General features: G+C 54.9%; 1 protein-coding gene and 1 pseudogene across 1 annotated transcript in view; one reads left to right on the top strand and one right to left on the bottom strand.

Moving 5' to 3' along the window:
• The window catches only part of LOC137609981 (RNA binding protein fox-1 homolog 3-like), a 267,024-nt gene that overhangs the window by 134,162 nt on the left and 107,873 nt on the right, over positions 1-24,989 (top strand). The gene's annotated exons all lie outside the window — the stretch shown is intronic.
• LOC137609316 (keratin-associated protein 10-8-like) lies at positions 1,350-4,999 on the bottom strand (annotated as a pseudogene).

Raw genomic sequence — 24,989 nt, 5'->3', positions numbered from 1 at the left:
GTTTCAGAACAATCTTGTGTTTACCATTCTGGAATTTTATCAACACTGCATTATATTAGTAGTAATAGTAGTTATATTAGTAATAGTAGTTACATTAGTAGTAATAGTAGTTATATTAGTAATAGTAGTTACATTAGTAGTAATAGCAGTTATATTAGTAATAGTAGTTACATTAGTAGTAATAGTAGTTATATTGGTAGTAATAGTAGTTATATTAGTAGTCGTGTAACCAATCGATCAGGGTTTATCAGTGGAGTCACAGCAGGAGTCAAAGGGTTAACGACACCTCGCTGTTTATTGGCCGTCTGTCTGTAACTCAGTGATTCAGGGGGCGTGGCAGAGGAAGGCTCTCCTCTCTCACTGTGATTGGCTGCCATCATGACCGGACTGTGGTCAGCTGACCCAGGGCAGCGCCGGTGCCTCAGCAGAGAGAAGCAGGAGGCAGCGGCGCCGGTGCCTCAGCAAAGAGAAGCAGGAGGCAGCGGCGCCGGTGCCTCAGCAGAGAGAAGCAGGAGGCAGCGGCGCCGGTGCCTCAGCAGAGAGAAGCAGGAGGCAGCGGCGCCGGTGCCTCAGCAGAGAGAAGCAGGAGGCAGCGGCGCCGGTGCCTCAGCAGAGAGAAGCAGGAGGCAGCGGTGCCGGTGCCTCAGCAGAGAGAAGCAGGAGGCAGCGGCGCCGGTGCCTCAGCAGAGAGAAGCAGGAGGCAGCGGCGCCGGTGCCTCAGCAGAGAGAAGCAGGAGGCAGCGGCGCCGGTGCCTCAGCAGAGAGAAGCAGGAGGCAGCGGTGCCGGTGCCTCAGCAGAGAGAAGCAGGAGGCAGCGGCGCCGGTGCCTCAGCAGAGAGAAGCAGGAGGCAGCGGCGCCGGTGCCTCAGCAGAGAGAAGCAGGAGGCAGCGGCGCCGGTGCCTCAGCAGAGAGAGGCAGGAGGCAGCGGCGCTCCACGGCTCAATTAAAAGCAGAAAGTGTTAATAAATTGTAGCTTTAGCACGGCTCCTCTCTGCTGTCATAAATCCAATAAAGGCACGGTCCTGTGGGTCCGCTCATAACAGATGAAGACAAACCCCCCCCCCGGGACCAATTAGACCATCAGGAAATCACCACCTATTGGACGGGGGGGGGCCCGTTACAGAAACCAGACTGAGGCTCCTCTCAACAAACACTTGTCAGGAAACATGATGGAGGGGGAACGCGGCTGTGGAGGCTGGGGGCTCCGCCGGTGCTCTCCGACCGCGGCCGGTAATGACCCGGGTCTGTCAGGACCCCCCCCGGGTCTGTCAGGACCCCCCGGGTCTGTCAGGACCTTCCCAGGTCCGACAGGACCCCCCAGGTCCGTCAGGACTCCACCGATGGGGCCTCAGTGACAGCGGCGCCCGTCGGTCCGGCCGGTGGTGGAGGTGACTGACGGGGGCAGACGGGGGGACTGGCAGATGAATCTTGTCGAGGTTGTTGGAGGAAGGTGGGCAGCATCGCCAGCGGTGGGTGGGGGCCGATTTGGGGGGGTCTTCTGGCCATTCATACATGTTTAATGCGTGTTGGGGGCTGCTGACGCAGCTCCTTGTTACGGCCCGTCCAACCTGTCATGGCGTCGCTCCGCCAGCGAGCAACAGGCCGTCCTTTGCGTGCCTCAATAATTTAGCGCATGTGTTTACAGAGCGTTGACAAAGTCAAGTGTGCCCCCCCCCCCCAGTATGCGTCCCTGAATGAATAATACATGCGGCCGGTTTCAGGAATGTGCCGAGCCCACGGAGGTTCAGATCTACCACACATAAGCAGAGCAAATGTCCTGACATTTCAAATATCCAGCGCGCTGAAATGTGCTGAATGCACAGAACTCCGACTCCCCGTGAAGACAGGGAGGGAGGGGGGCGGCTGGTAAAGGTGGGAGGGGGTGAGGATCCAGAAAGAAAGAGTTCCTCCTTCCTAACAACGGTCTGAAACCGACCCTCGTCCGCCGACATCCAGACGTGTGGAGGCGTCTGAGGCTCCGTAGAGTTCAGCAGGCGGAGACGACAGCCGTCCTCCTGTCCCGGTAAAGACAGGACGCCCTAAACGTGATCAAACTCAAGGCCCGGGGGCCAGATGTGGCCCTCCACATCATTTCATGTGGCCCTCGAGAGCATGAAAGGTCAGAGTGACTAAAATCTGGTGCATCCCGTGAGTCTGAACTCAAGGTTTAGGTGTGAGCCTTTATTTTCTGGTGAGTGTTGTTTTCTTTCTGCGACGCCTCTGCCGTCGCCTCATTGGCTCATGTTCTCGCCAAAAATCTCTCCAGTGAGTTTTTTGTTGTTGTTTTTGCTCATTCTTTTGACGGGTTAGCTTGTGGTTAGCTAACAAAGATAACTGCGGTTTTCTGATATGTGACAGTGAGAAATACTGGAAGCTTTAATAAAAAACTATTATTTGTCAGATTTTATTTGCGGACCGGTGTCACATGATCCACGGAGCGGGTCTGGGGAACCCCTGAGTTAGCACAGCACTAGTTTGGAGGTTTTTGCACCAACAGAGGTTGATAATGTAAAGATAAAATGGTCTGTGGAGAGAAGAGAAAACACACACACACACACACACACACACACACACACACACACACACACACACACACACACACACACACACACACAGACACACACACACACACACACACACACACACAGACACACACACACACACACACACACACACACACACACACACACACACACACACACACACACACAGACACACACACACACACACACACACACACACACACACACACACACCTTTTTGTTTAAGTCTGTTCTTGACTGAAGGTGGCTTCTGATTGGACGAAGAACGCGTGAGGATGTGTTGTTGATGCGGGAGCTGGAGTCACAGCACCCTCCCTCCTCCTCCTAAAAATACCAATGGAGGAGTAACAGCTGACCACACGAGGCCCCCCCCGGCCCCCTGGCCCCGTGGTTGCTATGCGCGCCGCTGTGCAGCTGCAACGCGCTGCGATGCGTTAAAGCTGGAGGTATTTGTCAGACATGGCGGTGGCGTTGGTCGTGTGTACACAACACAAACACAAACACACGCGGCGGTGTGCCCCCCCCCCGGCGGGATCCGTGTTTCTGAGACGAAGCTCACTGCAAACATTTCCTGTTTGCCGATGTCGCAGGCCGCCGCTGCAGCGCGTGGAGTGGAGTTCCGTTTGCGACCCGTAGGGGGCGCAGTCTGTCTGAGGGACACCCCCGGTTTGGTTTTATTCACTGCTGTTTTATTGTTTTTGTGATGAAGAGACGTTCTAACAGCTGATCCTGGGGGTTCATGTCGGGCCAACACGCTGATGGACAGCGCTCAGATATCCCGTTTTCCATGAATGCCTCATGTCCCGGGCGTGGCAGCACTGGGGCGTGGCAGCATGGGGGCGTGGCAGCACTGGGGCGTGGCAGCACTGGGGCGTGGCAGCATGGGGGCGTGGCAGCATGGGGGCGTGGCAGCATGGGGGCGTGGCAGCATGGGGGCGTGGCAGCACTGGGGCGTGGCAGCATGGGGGCGTGGCAGCACTGGGGCGTGGCAGCATGGGGGCGTGGCAGCATGGGGGCGTGGCAGCACTGGGGCGTGGCAGCACTGGGGCGTGGCAGCATGGGGGCGTGGCAGCATGGGGGCGTGGCAGCATGGGGGCGTGGCAGCATGGGGGCGTGGCAGCACTGGGGCGTGGCAGCATGGGGGCGTGGCAGCACTGGGGCGTGGCAGCATGGGGGCGTGGCAGCATGGGGGCGTGGCAGCACTGGGGCGTGGCAGCACTGGGGCGTGGCAGCATGGGGGCGTGGCAGCATGGGGGCGTGGCAGCACTGGGGCGTGGCAGCACTGGGGCGTGGCAGCATGGGGGCGTGGCAGCATGGGGGCGTGGCAGCATGGGGGCGTGGCAGCATGGGGGCGTGGCAGCACTGGGGCGTGGCAGCACGGGGGCGTGGCAGCACTGGGGCGTGGCAGCATGGGGGCGTGGCAGCATGGGGGCATGGCCTCCAGAAATGTCCTAATGTCTGCTGCAGCTCCAGGAGCCTCCTGTCGGCCCTCGTCTGCAGACGGGTGATGACGGTTTGATGACCTTAAAGTGGGCGTAGCTTATGGGCGGGGCTCCAGACGCGATGATCATAATTAATCTGAAGCATCATGGGAGGAAAATGCCAACCAATAATCTGTAGCAAATCCCCCCCTCTGCACCAAACCCCGCCTCTCCCACCTGAATCAGCACATTCCGCAGGTGCGCCGCGCCGCTGCCTCTTCAACATGCAGCAGCGGGGGATGGGGCCAGGAAACGGGGCAACAGCGCCTCCGGTGGCGAGCTAGGGAAAAAAAGGCGGCACGAGCGAACGCATGGAGGAAAGAACAAGAAAACAAACGAGAGAACGTAGAAAGAACGAGAGAACGTAGAAAGAACGAGAGAACGTAGAAAGAACGAGAGAACGTAGAAAGAACGAGAGAACGTAGAAAGAACGAGAGAACGTAGAAAGAACGAGAGAACGTAGAAAGAACGAGAGAACGTAGAAAGAACGAGAGAACGTAGAAAGAACGAGAGAACGTAGAAAGAACGAGAGAACGTAGAAAGAACGAGAGAACGTAGAAAGAACGAGAGAACGTAGAAAGAACGAGAGAACGTAGAAAGAACGAGAGAACGTACTATCGTACAAAAGAACGAATGAATGAACGAACAAGAAAACGAATGAACAACACACACACACACACACACACACACACACACACACACACACACACACTTACACACACACACACACACACACTTACACACACACACACACACACACACACACACACACACACACACACACACACACTTACACACACACACACTTACACACACACACACACACACACACACACACACACACACACACACACACACACACACACACACACACACTTACACACACACACACACACACACTTACACACACTTACACACACACACACACTTACACACACACACACACACACACACACTTACACACACACACACACACACACAAACACACACACACACACACACACACACACACACACACACACATTTTTATGCTCTCGTTTGTTCGTGCGAACGCACGAACAAACGAGCGAACAAACGGACGTACGAGCGTCAGACAGACGCTGCAGCTGCAGAGACGATTGTGAGTAATATTGATCGGAGTTAATTAGATTCCTATCGGCTCCCGGGGGACGGCGTTCCGGCAACACATTTGAGAGTGAGGAAAGCGGCTGAGAGAGATACCAGCAGATGAACTCCGTTAATTTAATCTCAAAGCCCCGAGTACAAAATGTGATTTGATTATTGGGAATATTTTTCATGTCTAATTACAATTTCTCTTTTCTCCCCTCAAAGTTTATCTAAACTTTTCCTTCTTTTGGGTGAATCCTAATGAATCTCGCTCCTTGTTTGGAACTAATGACCGCCCCCCCTCCCTGCACAGGGTCCCTCCCCCACGCTGTGCAGTAATTCAATCTGAAGCGCAGAGAGATTAGATCTGATACGGGTGTTTCTCACATGTGGACTGAATGAATTTATGCTAATTAGAAGGGATTTTATTCACTTTACCTCCAATAGACGCCGAGCAATGAAAGCTATCAAAGCTACATCCTGTTAGCGCTCCGTTAGCGCTTTGTTAGCGCCGCGTCAGCAGCTTTTCCTCCAATGCTGTCGTGTTTCATGGTGATGTGGGCTTGGGTGGGGGGCGGGGTCACCCGTGTCCGGGGGTCACGCACCAGGTCGCCGGTTTCACGCCTGACGTGTTCGTGGTAATAGACTTCAAAAGGTCGCGTGTGGATTAAACCGGTGGCGTGAGGTCATAGAGGTCACCTCCATGGGGGGTTGGCTGCAGGCGGGGGGCACAGATTCAGCACAGCTACGTAGCGTTAGCACTGGTGGAAGATAATGATCTTCTTCTGGCGACTCCTACCAGATTCTGGCCCTGCTCTCTCATTGGTTGACGCACCTGGGCATCACCAACACCTCCCACCCTTCCTGGAGCTGCCCCCGCCCTCCAGGCATGGGTTGTATGGGGGCTGTAATTGTTGCTGTAAATTGTGCGGCTCCCGTACGCCCCTGTCTTAAGCGCCCATTACCCATGGTTCACTACGGCGCTTGTTGATTGCGGCTGTCAGGAGGGGCAGATTTATTCACCCCGGGGGGAGATGGGGGGAGTGAGGGTAGGGGTGAGGCAGTGGTGATTAGAGAGAGGCGGGTTTATTGGGGTAACCCATGCCTGATCCACCCCCCAGCCCGGTTCACCCTCACCGTCATGGGGGGAGGGTGGGGGGCGGGGACGAGGTCGGTCACCTGACTTCAAGATCTGGTCTGTAGATCTGGTCTCTAGATCTGAATCCTCTGGGGGGGGGGTGTCACACAGTCCATCCATTCCAACCCACTGAAGCGTCACAGCAGTAAAATCAACCATTATCCTGTGTGGGGTGGGGGCAGGATGGGGAGGTGGGGGCGGGGGGGGCGCTGCAGCTGATCAGCAGAAATGAAACATTTGCTGGATTTTAACTTAAGTTCAACATTTAAAAGGTGTTCATGTGTTCATGTTGTGTTCATGTGTTCATGTTGTGTTCATGTGTTCATGTTGTGTTCATGTGTTCATGTTGTGTTCATGTGTTCATGTTGTGTTCATGTGTTCATGTTGTGTTCATGTTGTGTTGATGTGTTCATGTTGTGTTCATGTGTTCATGTTGTGTTCATGTTGTGTTGATGTGTTCATGTTGTGTTGATGTGTTCATGTTGTGTTGATGTGTTCATGTTGTGTTGATGTGTTCATGTTGTGTTGATGTGTTCATGTTGTGTTCATGTGTTCATGTTGTGTTGATGTGTTCATGTTGTGTTGATGTGTTCATGTTGTGTTCATGTGTTCATGTTGTGTTGATGTGTTCATGTTGTGTTCATGTTGTGTTCATGTGTTCATGTTGTGTTCATGTGTTCATGTTGTGTTCATGTTGTGTTCATGTGTTCATGTTGTGTTGATGTGTTCATGTTGTGTTGATGTGTTCATGTTGTGTTCATGTGTTCATGTTGTGTTGATGTGTTCATGTTGTGTTGATGTGTTCATGTTGTGTTCATGTGTTCATGTTGTGTTCATGTGTTCATGTTGTGTTGATGTGTTCATGTTGTCATTGTGTGTAAGTATAGATGCGTGTTGGTTTTGTTCTGCTGAGCCGTGGCGTCTGATTTGTTCTGATCATCTTGTTTAGCGTCATGATGTTATGTAGCTTTCTGTTGTGTTACGTGACGTTGTGTTACGTGACGTTGTGTTACGTGACGTTGTGTTACGTGACGTTGTGTTACGTGACGTTGTGTTACGTGACGTTGTGTTACGTGACGTTGTGTTACGTGACGTTGTGTTACGTGACGTTGTGTTACGTGACGTTGTGTTACGTGACGTTGTGTTACGTGACGTTGTGTTACGTGACGTTGTGTTACGTGACGTTGTGTTACGTGACGTTGTGTTACGTGACGTTGTGTTACGTGACGTTGTGTTACGTGACGTTGTGTTACGTGACGTTGTGTTACGTGACGTTGTGTTACGTGACGTTGTGTTACGTGACGTTGTGTTACGTGACGTTGTGTTACGTGGCGTTGTGTTACGTGGCGTTGTGTTACGTGGCGTTGTGTTACGTGACGTTGTGTTACGTGGCGTTGTGTTACGTGGCGTTGTGTTACGTGGCGTTGTGTTACGTGGCGTTGTGTTACGTGGCGTTGTGTTACGTGGCGTTGTGTTACGTGGCGTTGTGTTACGTGGCGTTGTGTTACGTGACGTTGTGTTACGTGGCGTTGTGTTACGTGGCGTTGTGTTACGTGGCGTTGTGTTACGTGACGTTGTGTTACGTGACGTTGTGTTACGTGGCGTTGTGTTACGTGACGTGTTACGTTGCGTTGTGTTACGTTGCGCTGTGTTATGCTATGTTGTTAAGTTACATTGTGTTACGTTATGTTTTATGTTGCATTATGTTGCATGACATTACATTGACTTGCATTACATTACGTTGCGTTACGTTGTTGTGTTACGTTATGTTAATTTGCGTTACGTTGCTTTACACTATGCTATGTTAAATTGCGTTATGTTACATTGCATTACATGCATTGCATTATGTCCGGTTACGTTGTGTTACATCGTGTTACATTGCATTGCTTTATCTTGTGGTGTGTCCTCATGTTTCCATGGCGACTAATCAGCTGGGCTGATTCCCCACATTAGTCTTTGGTACTCGTCCGTCTGGGAGTTTCTCCCGGTGTGTCTCCCGGCGTTTGTCTCGGTGTGTCTCCCGGCGTTTGTCTCGGTGTGTCTCCCGGCGTTTCTCCCGGCGTTTCTCCCGGCGTTTCTCCCGGTGTGTCTCCCGGTGTTTGTCTGGGTGTGTCTCCCAGCGTTTCTCCCGGTGTGTCTCCCGGCGTTTCTCCCGGTGTGTCTCCCGGCGTTTCTCCCGGTGTGTCTCCTGGCGTTTCTCCCGGTGTGTCTCCTGGCGTTTCTCCCGGTGTGTCTCCCGGCGTTTGTCTGTGTGTGTCTCCCGGCGTTTCTCCAGGCGTTTCTCCCGGCGTTTGTCTGGGTGTGTCTCCCGGCGTCCCCCCGGTGTCTTTCATCAGGATGCGTTCACGCCGCCGCTGCTGTTAGACGTGATAGATGGAGCTTGTTGCCCTGTTGGCAGCATCACTGTAACGCAGCTGAACGCGCCGCCGTCTCTAAGTGGTCCCTAAGTCGTCCTGGGGGATGATGGGATGCCATCGCAGCAGCGGTAATGGAATTACAGGAAAGACCTGCCCTGTTCGCCTGGCGAAAGGTAGTGATGGAGGAGGGGGCGGAGCTCCGGCCAGCGGGACAATATACACTCTGGCACTTACGGAATTATCCGGCTCACCTTCTGCAGCCGGCCAATCAATGGCCCTCATTAATAATTCACGCTGAGCGGGGGGGGGGGCATAACTGTCATAAATGGTAATGTTGTTTGATCATTGCGATGCTTTTCATTGGATAAACAGGTGACATTATTCATCAGCTGCAGCATTAATATTCATGAGCGTGTTGTGTTCGCGGCCCGCAGGAAAAACACGTCAGGAGTATCGACGGGATTTTTTCCCCCAACGTAAAAAATAATTCACCGGATCGATCCCGACGAAGGCTGATCTTTACGAGGTGTGTACGGGCCGAGCGTATAGCCTCGGTCACGTGACCGGCGCCGGCGTCCATTTGTCACCTTGAGCTCTTCATTGGCTCGTTTGGTTCGTACCGGCGCTGGAGGCTCTGCTGCTCGTCACACGCGTCTCCAAACGCGTTCGCAGCCTTTCCTGGTCTGATTGGTGCGCTGATGCTCGATGGCGGCGCCGCCGCTCGCCAGCAGGAAGAAACAGATGGGCTATTACAGATACAGAGATGGAAGCAAATTGAGGTCAGGCAGCAGGTCCAGCGGATCGGCGCCGAGACGCGGCGGAAGCACTTCTGTTTAAAGAGTTGTCTTTTTGGTGGAAATGTATGCGGCGCGTATGGGGGCGGGGCCTGTGGGCACAGACAGCCAGCAGTGGGCGGGGATAATGTGATGGATGCCTTCCTCCCGTCTCAGGTGCAAATGATGTCATCCTGGTGCGGATAGCGCGGACTGGGGGGGTTGTCTTCCCGATCGCAGCGGTTTTCCCGCGTGTCGGAGGATCGGTTGCGCGGCGTCGGAATGCTCGCCGCTCGCCGCCGGGGAGCGATTTAAGGGCCTTTTATAGAGATGGATCCGCCCGCTTTACTGGGCTGCAGCGGCGAGCAGGAAGTGACAGGCATGTGCCGCCGCAGCTCATACATAAACCACCGCGTGTTTGTGTGCGCTGGCGTGTGCGTGTTGTGGCAGAGCGCCGCCGCCGCTCCGCTCACGTGCCGCCGTTCAATTGGCCAATCAGTCAGCGACCCTTCAGACAGTCTCCTCTTAATAAGGAAGCTTCCAGCCCAATTCCCTCAGATAGCAGGAGTAAATCAGAGCAGTGAGGAGGAGAGGAGAGCCTCTTCATCAGGCTCTGGAGGAGGAGGGGGGGGAGGAGGGGGAGGAGGAGGAGGAGGAGGAGGAGGAGGAGGTGGAGGAAGGGGAGGAGGAGGAGGTGGAGGAAGGGGAGGAGGAAGAGGAGGAGGGGGAGGAGGAGGAGGAAGGGGAGGAGGAAGAAGAGGAGGGGGAAGAGGAGGAGGGGGAGGAGGAAGAAGAGGAGGAAGAGGGGGAGGTGGAGGAAGGGGAGGAGGAGGAGGAGGAGGAGGAGGTGGAGGAAGGGGAGGAGGAGGAGGAGATGGAAGAGGGGGAGGAGGAGGGGGGGGAGGAGGGGGAGGAGGAGGAGGAGGAGGAGGTGGAGGAAGGGGAGGAGGAGGAGGAGGAGGAGGTGGAGGAAGGGGAGGAGGAGGAGGAGATGGAGGAGGGGGAGGAGGAGGGGGAGGAGGAGGGGGAGGAGGAGGAGGAGATGGAGGAGGGGGAGGAGGAGGGGGAGGAGGAGGAGTAGCAGCAGGAGGGGCAGATCCAGTATCTCCTCGTATGCTGATGATACCCTCGTTTCCGTTCATCTGCCCGGCCGTGTTCTGCCCCCCCAGGGCATCCGCCGTAAAACATTCCCCATTGTAATTCATGCTCCTCTTCCTCCTCCTCCTCCTCCTCTTCCTCCGGTCCTGGTTGGGGGGGGCATAACACTGTGTTTTGTATTCAGTCCTTACAGCATCTGTTTCCGCGGCGCCACAAAGCAGGGGGGGGCCCAGCTTGCGCGTTGGTCAGGGTTCAGGTTGGATCGGTCTGAGCGGCCCCCCCGGCGGCCATCGGGGGCCACATGCACCTCACCCCCTCCCCGTTGCAGGTGAGGAAGAGGAGGAGCGGGGGCCGGGGGGGCAGCAGCTGTGGCCCTCCTGGTCCATTGGAGCTGAAGTGATGATTCAGGGATCGCCGCCCTTAAATAGACAATCCTGTTTACCCGTTTAGGCCGCGATCAATCCCCCCCCAGATTAATTGAGACGCTTCCCATTGATCCCCCCCCCCTCCTCCTCCGCTGCTGCTCGACCTTCCTATCAATGACTTCTCCAACGGCGAGGCCATAATTCATGAGGGGGGGCACCGGGGGGGCCGGGGGGGGGCACAGGTGAGCGCGTGTAGAAATGTCCGACAGCCCGTTAGCTCCTGTTGGTTAGCATGTCCGCGGCGCGCTGGAGATTAGCGCCGCTCCGGTCGGCGTGGCGACGCCTTCCTTTGTTCTCTTCATCACAACCAGAGGAAATGTCAGGCGGCGCCGCGGCGGAGTCACCCCCACCTGTAATGATCCTCATTAGAGGCGGCGGGGGCTTCAGGTAATTAGTCCAAGAGGTTGAACCATCCGCCGGCATCGCCGCCACCCGATGATAACCACATCAGGAGGGGGGGCACCTGAGGCGAGGCCGATCAGACGCACCTTCACGCACGCCGGAGCGGCGGCGAATCGGCCGTCAGCTCATTCATTTGTTTATTTCTTCATCCATCCATCCTGATGGGGGGGGGGGGCGATAAGGGAGGGGCTGATCAAGACCGACTCGTCTCCAGCGGATCTCCTTCATGTGAGACGACGTCTGTCAGCCATCAGGAGCTCCTGTCAGCGAGGAGCTTTAAAGACTCCGCTCTGCACTTTGCCTCCAGGGCAAACACATTTCTCATGTTGCCCCTCCACCCACTCCCACCATCCATCCGGCCCCCTCCCCCGCCCAACGCCGGCTTCCAATAAGCAGAGGAAAAACAAAAGCTGGAAAACAAGGCAATGAGCGGCTGAGTTTTGGCAGCGCTCGCGCCGGCGAGGCAGATTTGTCAGCGCGGCGCGGCGGCGCTCTGACAGCCTCGGCTCAACCCACCCCCCCGGCCCCCTCCCCGTGAATATTCTCGATCGCCGCGTGAACGGCGCCATAGATCTTCCCCCCCGGTCCCGATCCGACGGTCAGCGCGACCGAGCAGCGCCGATGATTGCAGGAGCGTGTTATGTTAATCACGCCGCTAATGCAGTTAGCCCGGCGGTGATTCTTTATTGGATGTGACAGCGAACATCATGAGGGATATGATGTTACGTCGTTAGCCAATCACACGCCCCGAAACAAAAGGAGCATCCCTCCATCGCCGCAGCCGGAGGACGACAAGAACCGGACACCAGCAGCTGCTGGCTGCTAAGCACTCTAACTGATGAGGGTGCGTACGGCACAGTGGTGCATACGGAACAGTGGTGCATACGGAACAGTGGTGCATACGGAACAGTGGTGCATACGGCACAGTGGTGCATACGGAACAGTGGTGCATACGGAACAGTGGTGCATACGGAACAGTGGTGCATACGGAACAGTGGTGCATACGGAACAGTGGTGCATACGGAACAGTGGTGCATACGGAACAGTGGTGCATACGGAACAGTGGTGCATACGGCACAGTGGTGCATACGGAACAGTGGTGCATACGGCACAGTGGTGCATACGGAACAGTGGTGCATACGGAACAGTGGTGCATACGGAACAGTGGTGCATACGGAACAGTGGTGCATACGGCACAGTGGTGCATACGGAACAGTGGTGCATACGGAACAGTGGTGCATACGGCACAGTGGTGCATACGGAACAGTGGTGCATACGGAACAGTGGTGCATACGGAACAGTGGTGCATACGGCACAGTGGTGCATACGGAACAGTGGTGCATACGGAACAGTGGTGCATACGGAACAGTGGTGCATACGGAACAGTGGTGCATACGGCACAGTGGTGCATACGGAACAGTGGTGCATACGGAACAGTGGTGCATACGGAACAGTGGTGCATACGGAACAGTGGTGCATACGGAACAGTGGTGCATACGGCACAGTGGTGCATACGGAACAGTGGTGCATACGGAACAGTGGTGCATACGCAACAGTGGTGCATACGGCACAGTGGTGCATACGGCACAGTGGTGCATACGGAACAGTGGTGCATACGGAACAGTGGTGCATACGGAACAGTGGTGCATACGGAACAGTGGTGCATACGGCACAGTGGTGCACACGGAACAGTGGTGCACACGGAACAGTGGTGTATACGGAACAGTGGTGCATACGGAACAGTGGTGCATACGGAACAGTGGTGCATACGGCACAGTGGTGCATACGGCACAGTGGTGCATACGGAACAGTGGTGCATACGGAACAGTGGTGCATACGGAACAGTGGTGCATACGGAACAGTGGTGCATACGGAACAGTGGTGCATACGGAACAGTGGTGCATACGGCACAGTGGTGCATACGGAACAGTGGTGCATACGGAACAGTGGTGCATACGGAACAGTGGTGCATACGGAACAGTGGTGCATACGGCACAGTGGTGCACATGGAACAGTGGTGCATACGGAACAGTGGTGTATACGGAACAGTGGTGCATACGGCACAGTGGTGTATATGGAACAGTGGTGCATACGGAACATTGGTAAACAGTGGTGCATACAGAACAGTGGTGCTTATGGAACAGTGGTGCATATGGAACAGTGGTGTATACGGAACATTGGTAAACAGTGGTGCATACGGAATAGTGGTGCATACGGAAAAGTGGTGTATACGGAACATTGGTGCATACGGCACAATGGTGCATACGGAACAGTGGTGCATACGGAACAGTGGTGCATACGGAACAGTGGTGCATACGGAACAGTGGTGCATACGGAACATTGGTGCATACCGCACAGTGGTGCATACAGAACAGTGGTGCATACAGAACAGTGGTGCATACAGAACAGTGGTGCATACGGCACAATGGCGCATACGGCACAGTGGTGCATACGGAACATTGGTGCATAGTGGTGCACACGGAACAGTGGTGCACACGGAACAGTGGTGCATACGGAGCAATGGTGCATACAGAACAGTGGTGCATACTGAGCATAGGTGCACAGTGGTGCATACGGAACAGTGGTGCATACGGAACATTGGTGCATACGGCACAGTGGTGCATATGGAAGAGTGGTGCATACGGAAGAGTGGTGCATACGGAACAGTAGTGCATACGGAACAGTGGTGCATACGGCACAGTGGTGCACAAAAAAAAAGTGGTGCATACAAAACAGTGATGCATACGGAACATTGGTACATGGAATAGGATGGTGCATATGGCACAAAGGTGCATACCACATGAGGTCACTACTACATGGGGGTGCATACCACACGTGGTGAACACTCCGTATGTACCTTCAGGGTTGTGAATGCAGACTTGTGGGAAGCGTCCTGCAGGTGTGCAGAAGGTGCTTTGTGGAATCTCCTCACTTCCTCCTTCTGTCTTGTGCTGTAATTTGATTACAGACTGATTAAACCCCCCCTAATGCAGTCAGAGCTACGGCATGCTAATGTAATAAAATCACTTACAGCTAAAACAGGTTATCTTAATTGGCGGGGGGCACGGCGCTGGGATTTGCATTAAATTATTTATTTGCTTAGCAGACGTCCTTATGCAGGGCGGCTCTCAATTCCATTAGCCGCATTAGCCACATTAGCCATTTGCGCAGCCAATTTAGCTCGAGCACCTCGTTCAAGGATAGAACAACAAGTGTCGAACGCCCCCCCCTCCAGCGCCATTACCTCATCGCCAAAGCGCCGCTTCCCTCCATTTTGTGCGCCTGTGTTTCCTGCAGATCATCAAAAGAACAGGATGTGGCCCCGGGGCCGGGGGCCACCGGTGACCCGCTGCCAGCCCCCCCACAAAAAAGTTTAGTTGCTGTTGCCTCGCAGCGATCCAGCTAGCTCGCCCCGCACCTGGTATGTAACGCAAGCAGCGTCACCGCGGTGTTAGCGCAGTGTTAGCGTTAGCCTTAGCGCAGTCAGGTCGGCCGCTGAAAGTCAAGCCTAATGGAGCCGCTCCATCAGCGCCCTCCAACCAGATGGCGCCGCGTCCGCTGGAGCACGCCGTTATGTGGACATGTCATTCTTCCAAGTGAAAAAGCAAGTGTGTGTGTGTGTGTGTGTGTGTGTGTGTGTGTGTGTGTGTGTGTGTGTGTGTGTGTGTGTGAGAGAGACTCCCACCTGTTAACTAATCCTCCAGCTCAGCCTGTCAGCACGGCCCAGCAGGCTAATGGCTATGCTAGTTATGGGTGCGGCTGAAGCCGCCGATCGCTTTCACAGCTATCGATTGAAGCGAGGTTGTGGTTGGACGCCAGCGTTCAGGACGCGCTTCCTCCATTCCTAGAGGTTCAGACCACACCCCCCCAACCACAACCTGAACCTGACGCCGCCAGGCAACGCAGAAACCCCTCCTCCCGTCCAATCAGACGACAGAGGAGCGTTGGGTGGGGTCAGTTTGTGAGGGTGGAGTTACGTTTCATGACCACACCCACCAGCGTGACAGTCCGGCCTTGACGACGGTATCCAAGCTGATGTCTTTCCCCTTTATTAAACGGAGCAGTGAATGCGCCGCCGCTCCTCGCCGTCGATGGGGGGGGTTCCGGGGTAACGGCTGGCCGCGTGCCCCCGGGGCTTCTGATTGGAATGGAACGCTCTGTTATTTCCTCTGATATAAATCAATACTCTCAAACCTGTCACAAAACGTTCCTGAAGCCCCTCCCCCTGGCGCCAGGGGGCCGGTGCAGCGGCGCGGCGGCGTTCGCCTGCTGCGGCGACATGAGTGTGTTTGTGGGACGCGGGAAAGAAATCACTTAAGAGCCTCTCAGCTAATCGCGTTACCTCTAAGTACCAAGTTTCACTTCCTGCTTCCTGCTCCACTTCTGGAGTGTCTGCAGCGCGGCGGCGGCGGCGAGGCGTCCGGTGCAGCTGAACGCCAGCGGCGGGCGGTCCTTGTTTTTCCGGCGGTGACATCAGTGTTGTTCTGCGGCCGCTGGAGTCAATGGAGCCGTTTTCAATTAGTTTCCAGAGTCTGATCCCATTAAAGGGAACGACTTATTGATTTAACGACGGCGCCGCTTTGGGTGTGAAACCTGCTGCTGTTACAGCCTCTTTGCTGCTGGGGGGGGAGGGGGCCGCCCCGCCTGAGCGCCGGGTGAGCGCCCTCGGTCCCGGTGCCCCGCCACCATCAGGCGTGTTGTTTCTGCGGCGCCCCCGGGTCGTTATCGACTGGTGGGGGCGGGACCTCCTCCTGGCCTCTCGCCAGCGATGTCAGCTGGGATCCGGAGTTGTCACGGCAACGACGGGACGACCTGATGCTGATGTGCATCCCTCAAAAACCGCTAATGCGCCCGCCAGCCCCCGGTGGGCTCGGCGTCGCCGTGGAGACGTATGGTCAGGCTCCTCCTCTCAGTCACCCGTTACCGTATCGGCATCCGTCAGGCCCCGCCTCTGACCCCTCCCACCTCTGTTAGCGCCCGGCGTGACGCCCTGAGGGACGCCTCTGGTTCCCGTTCCCTTCAGGACGCTGAAGGGTGGAACCGGTTTTTAACCTCCTGAGCCAATCAGCTCGTCTGCACCGCAACCCCCGCCTCGCTGGGATCGTTAGCCTCCATCAGCGGCGGCTAGCAGCTAGCAGCTAGCGTATCGCGTGTCCTCTGGATCGTCTCAAACGCTGTTTTAATGTGAGACTGGTGGGTTGGTTTGGCTTCTGACCCCGCCCCACCTCTGGAGGGGGGGCGGGGTATCAGTCTGTGTTAGCAGTATGTTAGCCATATCAGTCTGTTAGCGGTATGTTATAGTTAGCAGTATCATTCTGTTAGCGGTATCAGCCTGTTAGCAGTTTGTTAGCAGTATCAGCCTGTTAGCGGTATGTTAGGGATATGTTAGCAGTATCATTCTGTTAGCGGTATCAGCCTGTTAGCAGTTTGTTAGCAGTATCAGCCTGTTAGCGGTGTGTTAGCGGTATCAGCCTGTTAGCGGTGTGTTAGCGGTATCAGCCTGTTAGCGGTGTGTTAGCGGTATCAGCCTGTTAGCGGTGTGTTAGCGGTATCAGCCTGTTAGCGGTGTGTTAGCGGTATCAGCCTGTTAGCGGTGTGTTAGCGGTGTCAGCCTGTTAGCAGTTTGTTAGCAGTATCAGCCTGTTAGCGGTGTGTTAGCGGTATCAGCCTGTTAGCGGTGTGTTAGCGGTATCAGCCTGTTAGCGGTGTGTTAGCGGTATCAGCCTGTTAGCGGTGTGTTAGCGGTATCAGCCTGTTAGCGGTGTGTTAGCGGTATCAGCCTGTTAGCGGTGTGTTAGCGGTATCAGCCTGTTAGCGGTGTGTTAGCGGTATCAGCCTGTTAGCGGTGTGTTAGCGGTATCAGCCTGTTAGCGGTGTGTTAGCGGTATCAGCCTGTTAGCGGTGTATTAGCGGTATCAGCCTGTTAGCGGTGTGTTAGCGGTATCAGCCTGTTAGCGCTGTGCTGCGGCGCCTCCTTTGTGCCGTTGGAGGAAGGAGCTGCTGACAGTCGCTGTTCCAGCTAATGAGACAAGTGATAAGTCAGCTAGCGACCGCGTCCTATTCCCTTCTGCTTCCTCCGTCCCATTTCAATTTGAGGCGTGTGTTATATAATTATATATGTATTTATATTTATATATATTATATATAATGTGGTGTACTGTAAGCGTGCTGTGGTATTTTTTATCTTCTGCTTGACGTTTAGCTGGAAAACAAACCAGAGTTAATCATTAAAAGTGTCTCCTAACGGCCCATAAAGGTTCTAAATGTCGACCCGGACCTGCGGGGGGCGGTAAGGGGGGGGGGGGTGAAGATCCCGTCTGTGAGGAGCTCAGAGTTCAGACCGAGACGGAACGTTCCCTCCCCCGAGACGCTGACAGGAAGTTTGACACGCGCCGAGAGTTTGAGGAAGTCAGTCAGAAACAGTCAGAGAGAGTTCTGGAGAGAAAACCGGTTCAGGTCCTGATCCGGGTCCTGAAGGGAACCACCGTCACTGAAATCTGGTTCATGTAGACCGGGGGGTTCAAGCTCATTTTCACAGGGGGCCACATCAGCATTACGGCTGTCCTCAAAGGGTCAGCTGTAACTACTAAATGTAACTAAATGTAACTCAGTGTAATGTAACTAAATGTAACTACTCCTTAATGTAACTAATCAATGTAACTAAATGTAACTCAGTGTAATGTAACTAAATGTAACTACTCCTTAATGTAACTAATCAATGTAACTAAATGTAACTCAGTGTAATGTAACTAAATGTAACTACTCCTTAATGTAACTAATAAATGTAACTAAATGTAACTCAGTGTAATGTAACTAAATGTAACTACTCCTTAATGTAACTAATCAATGTAACTAAATGTAACTCAGTGTAATGTAACTAAATGTAACTACTCCTTAATGTAACTAATCAATGTAACTAAATGTAACTCAGTGTAATGTAACTAAATGTAACTACTCCTTAATGTAACTAATAAATGTAACTAAATGTAACTCAGTGTAATGTAACTAAATGTAACTACTCCTTAATGTAACTAATAAATGTAACTAAATGTAACTCAGTGTAATGTAACTAAATGTAACTACTCCTTAATGTTAAATAACTGAATTTCTGACTGATTCTAGTTCCAAACATTACAGTTAGACAGAAAAAACATGTTTGTTTGTTTCTCTGTTCTAACATAAATCCTTTTCATTTGTCAGGTTATTAAACCCACAGAACTCCATCAATCAAGGATCAAACTATCAATCAATAAAGAAAAATAACATCAGACACAAGTTAGGACGTTAACTTTGTTCACTACGTTTAGTCAGAGTTCAAATGGGATGAACTACTGCATTGTGGGAAATGTAGTTTTGGTTAAAACACTTTTGACCGACTTATTTTAGACACTCTGACCTTTATGCTCTCGAGGGCCACATTAAATGATGTGGAGGGCCACATTTGGCCCCCGGGCCTTGAGTTTGACACGTGATGGGGATGAAATCAATGCTGAAAACTTGCTGAGCACCACTTGAGCCTCGCCCCCCCGATGAGGATGGGGACGCCCCCCCCCATCTAATTTAGATCTTTAACCGCCTCTTGTGGCGCTGGAGTCGCCGCGGCGACGGCGCCGTTATTGAACAGCTTGACTCACTGTCAGCGAGCAACTTGATTCCACCCACCCAACCCCCCAGGACGGAAACAAAATTATTTCTGTGCTCAGTGGGATGTGTGATTGACACACACACACACACACACACGGGGCTCTGTGAGTGTCTGCAGCCCCTCCCTCTCCGTTGACTGTTGACCTTTGACCCCCCCTGACCTTTAGGTTGATGTCAGACTCACCTGCAGACGTTTCCAGAACCAGGTTGTGTTCTGAGGATGTGACCAGAGCAGCCGGGGGTGGGGGGGGTCTGGGGGGCCAGAGGCCAGCAGAGGAGTGACGACCCCCCCCTCTGGCCGGTGTGTGGAGTGCTGGTGCTGATGCCGGGGGCGGAGCAGCTTCCTCCAGCGCCGTCCGGATCAGGAGGTCATGGAGATGTGTCCCCCCCCCAGACGTCTGTACATAGACCCGGCCCAGAGCTGCATGCAAACCCCCCCCAGCAGAACGGCCCTTTAACCTCACAACACCGAGGCGTTCCTGCAGCGGGGGGTCGTTTTAGCGGAGGGAACGCTCACAGATCCTGTCAGTAGGATGGTTCCTCTTCTCCTGGGGGGGGGTCAGGTTAGCATGTCATCCAAACCACTGTCTTCAGCTTCCACCCATTGCCATGGCGACGTGTGAGCCTGAACACCTCGGAGGAAGGTGGAGGAACCGTCGGAGGAACCCTGATGATTAATTCTTTCTGGGGGGGGGTCCTGATGAAGACTGATGATGACGATTAGCAGCTACATCATTTTTCCTTTGTTAGTGATTTGATTGGCTCGTAATAAACCTCGTCTGGAGGCCCCCCCGATTCTAAATAATTACTTGTCGCGTTGAACACAGACTTTATCGGGGGGGGGTTTCTGCACTGGACGCCGGTCCAACGACAGAAAAACAGAAATCGTGTTTCCTGGTTAGAGACGTCGCCATGACGCCCAACAACAGGACGAGGACGTGAAGCTAATGCGCTAACGCTAACGTGACCTTTACTGTTAGCTCCATCAGAGGACGATGGCGTCGCCTCAGAGTCTGAATTAGCCCCCCCCTCGTCTGGATTTAATGAATGTGGTCAAATGCAAATGTGGCGCGGCGGCGCCGCGAGGGTGTGAAGCGTTTCCGCCGGCGTGGAGCGATGATGGATCGGCCTGCCAGCGGCGGGGGCTTCCTCCGACGCCGCTGCAGGAGAGGGGGGGGCACGTTAATGGATATGACACCTTCAGGTCAGGTGATGCGCCGCGCCGTCCCGCCGCTTGCAGGTGCGTTCCGCCGAGCAGAGCGCCGCTCGCTAGCGTCGTCCCGCCGCGTGACGGCGGCTGGAGGCACCAGAGGCGGCGGCGGCGGCTGATGGCTCCAACAAGCCTCTGAAGCTGCAGGAAGGATTCAGTTGGTTCAATGTGGAGACGAGCAGACGTAGCATTAGCATTAGCATTAGCATGAGCTACGTGTGTGACTGCTCACCTTCATGCAGGCCGTGGTCGTTCAGCCCTGTGGACTTCTGGGTAGTTTCTCCTCCCCTTTAGGAGGCTTCTTCAGTTCCTGCGGTGGTCGGTCTGGACTGGGGGGGTGTGGTCAGTGCTTCAAAACCCAGCCGGGTCTCAGCCCGTCTCGGTCCTGGGGGGTCGATTGAAACAACTTTGGAGAGTCTGAGCTAGAAGAACCGTGGGGTCGTCCCCAGGCTCCTCCCCCTCCAATGGCGTCTCTGCTCGTTAAACTTCACTGTACTTCCTGTAAACCGCTGAACAGTGGCGGCGCGGCGGCGCCGGACGGCCAATCGGCCGCCGCCTTACGACTCCACCGAGTGTAAACAGCGGCGCGGACCCGATGGCTTGATGGAGCGCCTCGCCGGCGCACCTGCTCGGCGCTGCCTGGCAGCGTCTCCGGACCCCGCCTCCCATCAGGAGCTCCGGAGCGGAACGGCGCCATATGGTCGCCGCATCTTCCTGCCAAAGGCCCGGATCCCGGGGAACGCCGTTCCTCCTCCTCACCCACGGAACCTTGCCCCCACCTGCCGGAGCGCCGCATCCGGCGTGCGTCATGTGACACGTGACCACGCCCCCCAGGGCGACAGGCGGTTTCTGGGTGTTTCCCGTTGACGCCGCGTCTGGTTTCTACAAGATTATTTTCAAACTGAGGCTTAAGCGTTTCCTCCCCATGAAGACCCCCCCACGCTGTTATTGGCTTCGCGGCGCAGGATGAATTATTCCTGGGGGAGGCGTCGGGGTGTCGCTCTGGCGCGTCGATGTCGATGCGTTTCCTCACGGAGATCCGTGGCGCCGCAGGAACACCTGCTCCAGATGGTCGGCCAATCAAAATGCATCTCCTGTGATGTCACACTGATCTGAATGTGGGGGGGGGCACATCCGAACCTGTGCCTCAGGAGGCAACGGCGCTCCATATGTCGTCATACGTGGAACACGCTTACAGTCGTGTTGTTTTGAACATGTGGATTCTTGTCACACGTTCAGAAAGATTTTCACCCCAGGTGGGGGTAATTATTTATTTATTGCCACGCGCTGCTGATGTTCTGGGGCGTCTGTAGATGAATCAGACGAAGGCGCTAACGCTATGTCAGCTAGCTAACCTGAGCCTGGCCTGTTGTACCGCCGGTCGTCTGGTGGCGCCCCCTGCAGGTGGGGGGGTACTCACCCGGTTCCAGAGGAGGCGATTGGACGCATCCGGTTTAGGCTCCACCCCCTCCACTGGTTTGTTTTCCTTCTGGTTCCTCCAACCGGCGACGCCCCCAAACCCTCTCTAGTCCAATAGAAACAAGCTGACCTAGTTAGATGCCATAACATCTGGCTCCGCCCCTCAAGCCCGTCCCATCCTGAGCGGCTGCTGTTAGCATGTAGCATAGCGTAGCTAAACCACAAGCTGCATGTTTATTTCACCTCTGATGAATGATACCGTCATAGAACATGCTACAGGAACACGCTACAGGAACACGCTACAGGAACACGCTACAGGAACACGCTACAGGAACACGCTACAGGAACACACTACAGGAACATGCTACAGGAACACGCTGCAGGAACATGCTACAGGAACACGCTGCAGGAACATGCTACAGGAACACGCTGCAGGAACATGCTACAGGAACACGCTGCAGGAACATGCTACAGGAACACGCTGCAGAAACATGCTACAGGAACACGCTGCAGGAAGCATGTCAACACGCAAGCGCATGTCAGCGCGGGGCTTTGATGGCGGTAGCCTTGCGTGACATCCCCGTGTGATCCGTTACTCAGGAGCCGGTGCCCCCGCTCCGCGGGTTCACATGCATATTTAATGCCCTCTCTGGTGCATTAGCGGCGCTACAGCTGAGCTAACTTCCTGTTTGGTTCCTGAACGTCCACACGTGTTAGTCGGGATCCGTGTGCATCGGCCTGGGAATAGTTACATGTTCTGTCCACACGCGTGTGTTTGCATCAATATTTAACGCTGTGTAAGATATTCCATAAGCATATTTTTAGAGCGTCTTCCTCTGCGTGTTCAGCTGATGCCCCCGGAGCGGCCCCATCCATCCTCCTCTGCACCGCGGGGGCGGGGGCAGGTGGGCGGCTCATTAGCCGCCGCTCCCCGCGGAGGGCAAAGGAGAAGAAATGCCCATTAGCAAAACAAACGGTGAGCGGGTCGCTAACACACAACCTGACGCTAACAAACAATCCGACGCTAACAAACAACCCGACGCTAACACACAACCCAACGCTAACACACAACCCGACGCTAACACACAACCCGACGCTAACACACAACCCGACGCTAACACACAACCCGACGCTAACACACAACCCGACGCTAACACACAACCCGACGCTAACACACAACCCGACGCTAACACACAACCCGACGCTAACAAACAACCCGACGCTAACAAACAACCCGACGCTATCAAACCACCTGGGCCGTCACACGGCTTCCGGGTGGAGCAGAGGATTGTGGGACGGCGCTGGCGGTGCATTCGCTGAACGACTCTGAATTGGAAAATAGTCGATAAAAAATGTAAAGTATGGATCAATAATTCAGCAGCGCTTCAGAGCTTCATCACTTTAGCTGACTTCAGCTTCAACCCGCTTCCAGCATGTGCTCCAGACCCCCCCCGTTACCCCCTGTTACCCCCCCAACCCTTTAACCCACCCCCCGACCAGGTGTAGCCCCTCCCCCACAGACCAAACCTAGCAGAACCTGCGAGATGCTGGAGAACCTCCAGATCCAGACACGCTCAAACGATCACCGATTGACTGGTGTGATCATCCAATCAGAGCGCGGCGGTAGGAGTGGTAGGACGTGAGCCCCCCCCCCCCCCCCCCGCCGGACCTTCATCTCTGGAGCTCCTCCATCACCATTAGAAACCTGTGAGACGCGTCACTGGTGCATCAGGTGGAGCACGGCCTCCTGGGTAATTAGCATATCTGCTGTGGTTCATCTCCCTGACCTCTGACCTCTGGAGGCTTGTAGCTCCAGCGCTAATTTGCTATCACGCGTAATCTGGCAGCGTTTGATTGGCTAAGTGACTCCGGCGAGCTCCGCTCCGCTGGCTCCGCCTCCGAGTCGTGCTGCTGTCAGGTGACTGATGGAGGTGATTCCAGCAGACGTGTTTCTCTGTGGGGGGAGTCGACTCGCCTCGGTCCTGCTAACGGGGGTCTGATCCCGGCCGGCGCCATCAGCGGGTCCTGATGAGTGGTTTCCTGGTGCGGGGGCTGGGCGGGGGCTTCCTGTTGCTCTGATTCGCTGCAGCCGGATCATCAGCTGCTGATGGTCGGATCGTTCGCCACGCTGCGTCTGATTGGTCATGACCTCGGACAATAATGGTCCAATGAAATCAATGACGGCTCCGCGGTGCACTGGCGTCGTGCCCGGAATGTCCCCCGCCTCCCGCCCTATGCCGCCGAGATAGGCTCCGGCTCCCCGTGACCCGCTGCGGCGGATACAGCGGTGGTGATCTGAAGATGACTGACTGACTGAAATCAATGACGTCCAGAAATGTGTGGGATGAGCTAACAGTTAGCTTAGCGTACAGGCTCCGCCCCCTTGCATGGGTCAGGTGGTTTGTGACGGTACCGGTTGCCCAATCTTAGCGCGGTCACATGTCGATGCTCTTCATGCAAACAGATGTTAGCATATCCAGGGGCGGGGCTTGCGTCGGCTTCCCTTCCTGCCTCCTGATTGGACAACAGATAACGGAGCGCCGGTGGTTCAGCCGGTCTCTGAACGACTTCCTGCGCCGAACATTTTGTCAAGAAAACGATCGTCAGTGAGACGTCGGGGGGGCCTGGGGGTGCCGTTAAGTTGAGTAGCAGCCATAACGGCGAGGTGTGACGAGGGAAACCCCCCCCTTCAGACTCCCACCGACACGCCGGGGGGGCGGGGTTAATGCGGAGTTCTAAAGACGATGAGCGATGGGGGCGTCGATCAGCGACGCTCCTCTGCCGCTGACAACCGTGTTGATGTGACAGGAAGTCCCTGATGCTTAAGCATCGTTTCTACTTCCTGTTCGCTGATGACGGGGGGGGGGGGGGGCAGGGAGGTGCAGTAACGTGTGCCGGGTGTCGGTCGCCGCGGTTCACCTGCTGATGCTGCCGCCTAAAAGCAGCCACGCCCTTTTCCAGAATGGATCTGGGCCACGTGAAGGAGTGACGGCGTTGATTAATCTCATCGACGGGACCTTTTAAAACCCGATCGAGGACTCGTCTCTGATTGGCTGGTCGACGTGGGAGGGGCCGTCATTTACAAAGTGGAGGTAATCTCGTTTGGCACCTGAGATAAACGATGTTTACCGAACGTTAAAGTTAACTTCACGGAGACGGATCGACCGTCTAGCTGTTGGTCATCGTGTCGAACGGTCGGCCGCCGGGCGCCGGTTCAGGTGAGCGGCTCAGGTGACTCATCGACTTTATCCAGATGTGACGCGGCGTTACACTTCCATCAAACACGTTCTGTTCAGGGAGGAACGCGTGACGCCCTGAGAACCAGCGCCGCTCTGGTTCTCAGGGCGTCACGCAGCTGCTTGCCCATCTGTCGCCCTCATCCAGGGGGGGT

This window comes from Antennarius striatus, chromosome 16 (genome assembly GCF_040054535.1).
Source record: "Antennarius striatus isolate MH-2024 chromosome 16, ASM4005453v1, whole genome shotgun sequence".
Lineage (NCBI taxonomy): Eukaryota > Metazoa > Chordata > Actinopteri > Lophiiformes > Antennariidae > Antennarius > Antennarius striatus.
This window is presented reverse-complemented; position numbering and strand designations above follow the sequence as displayed.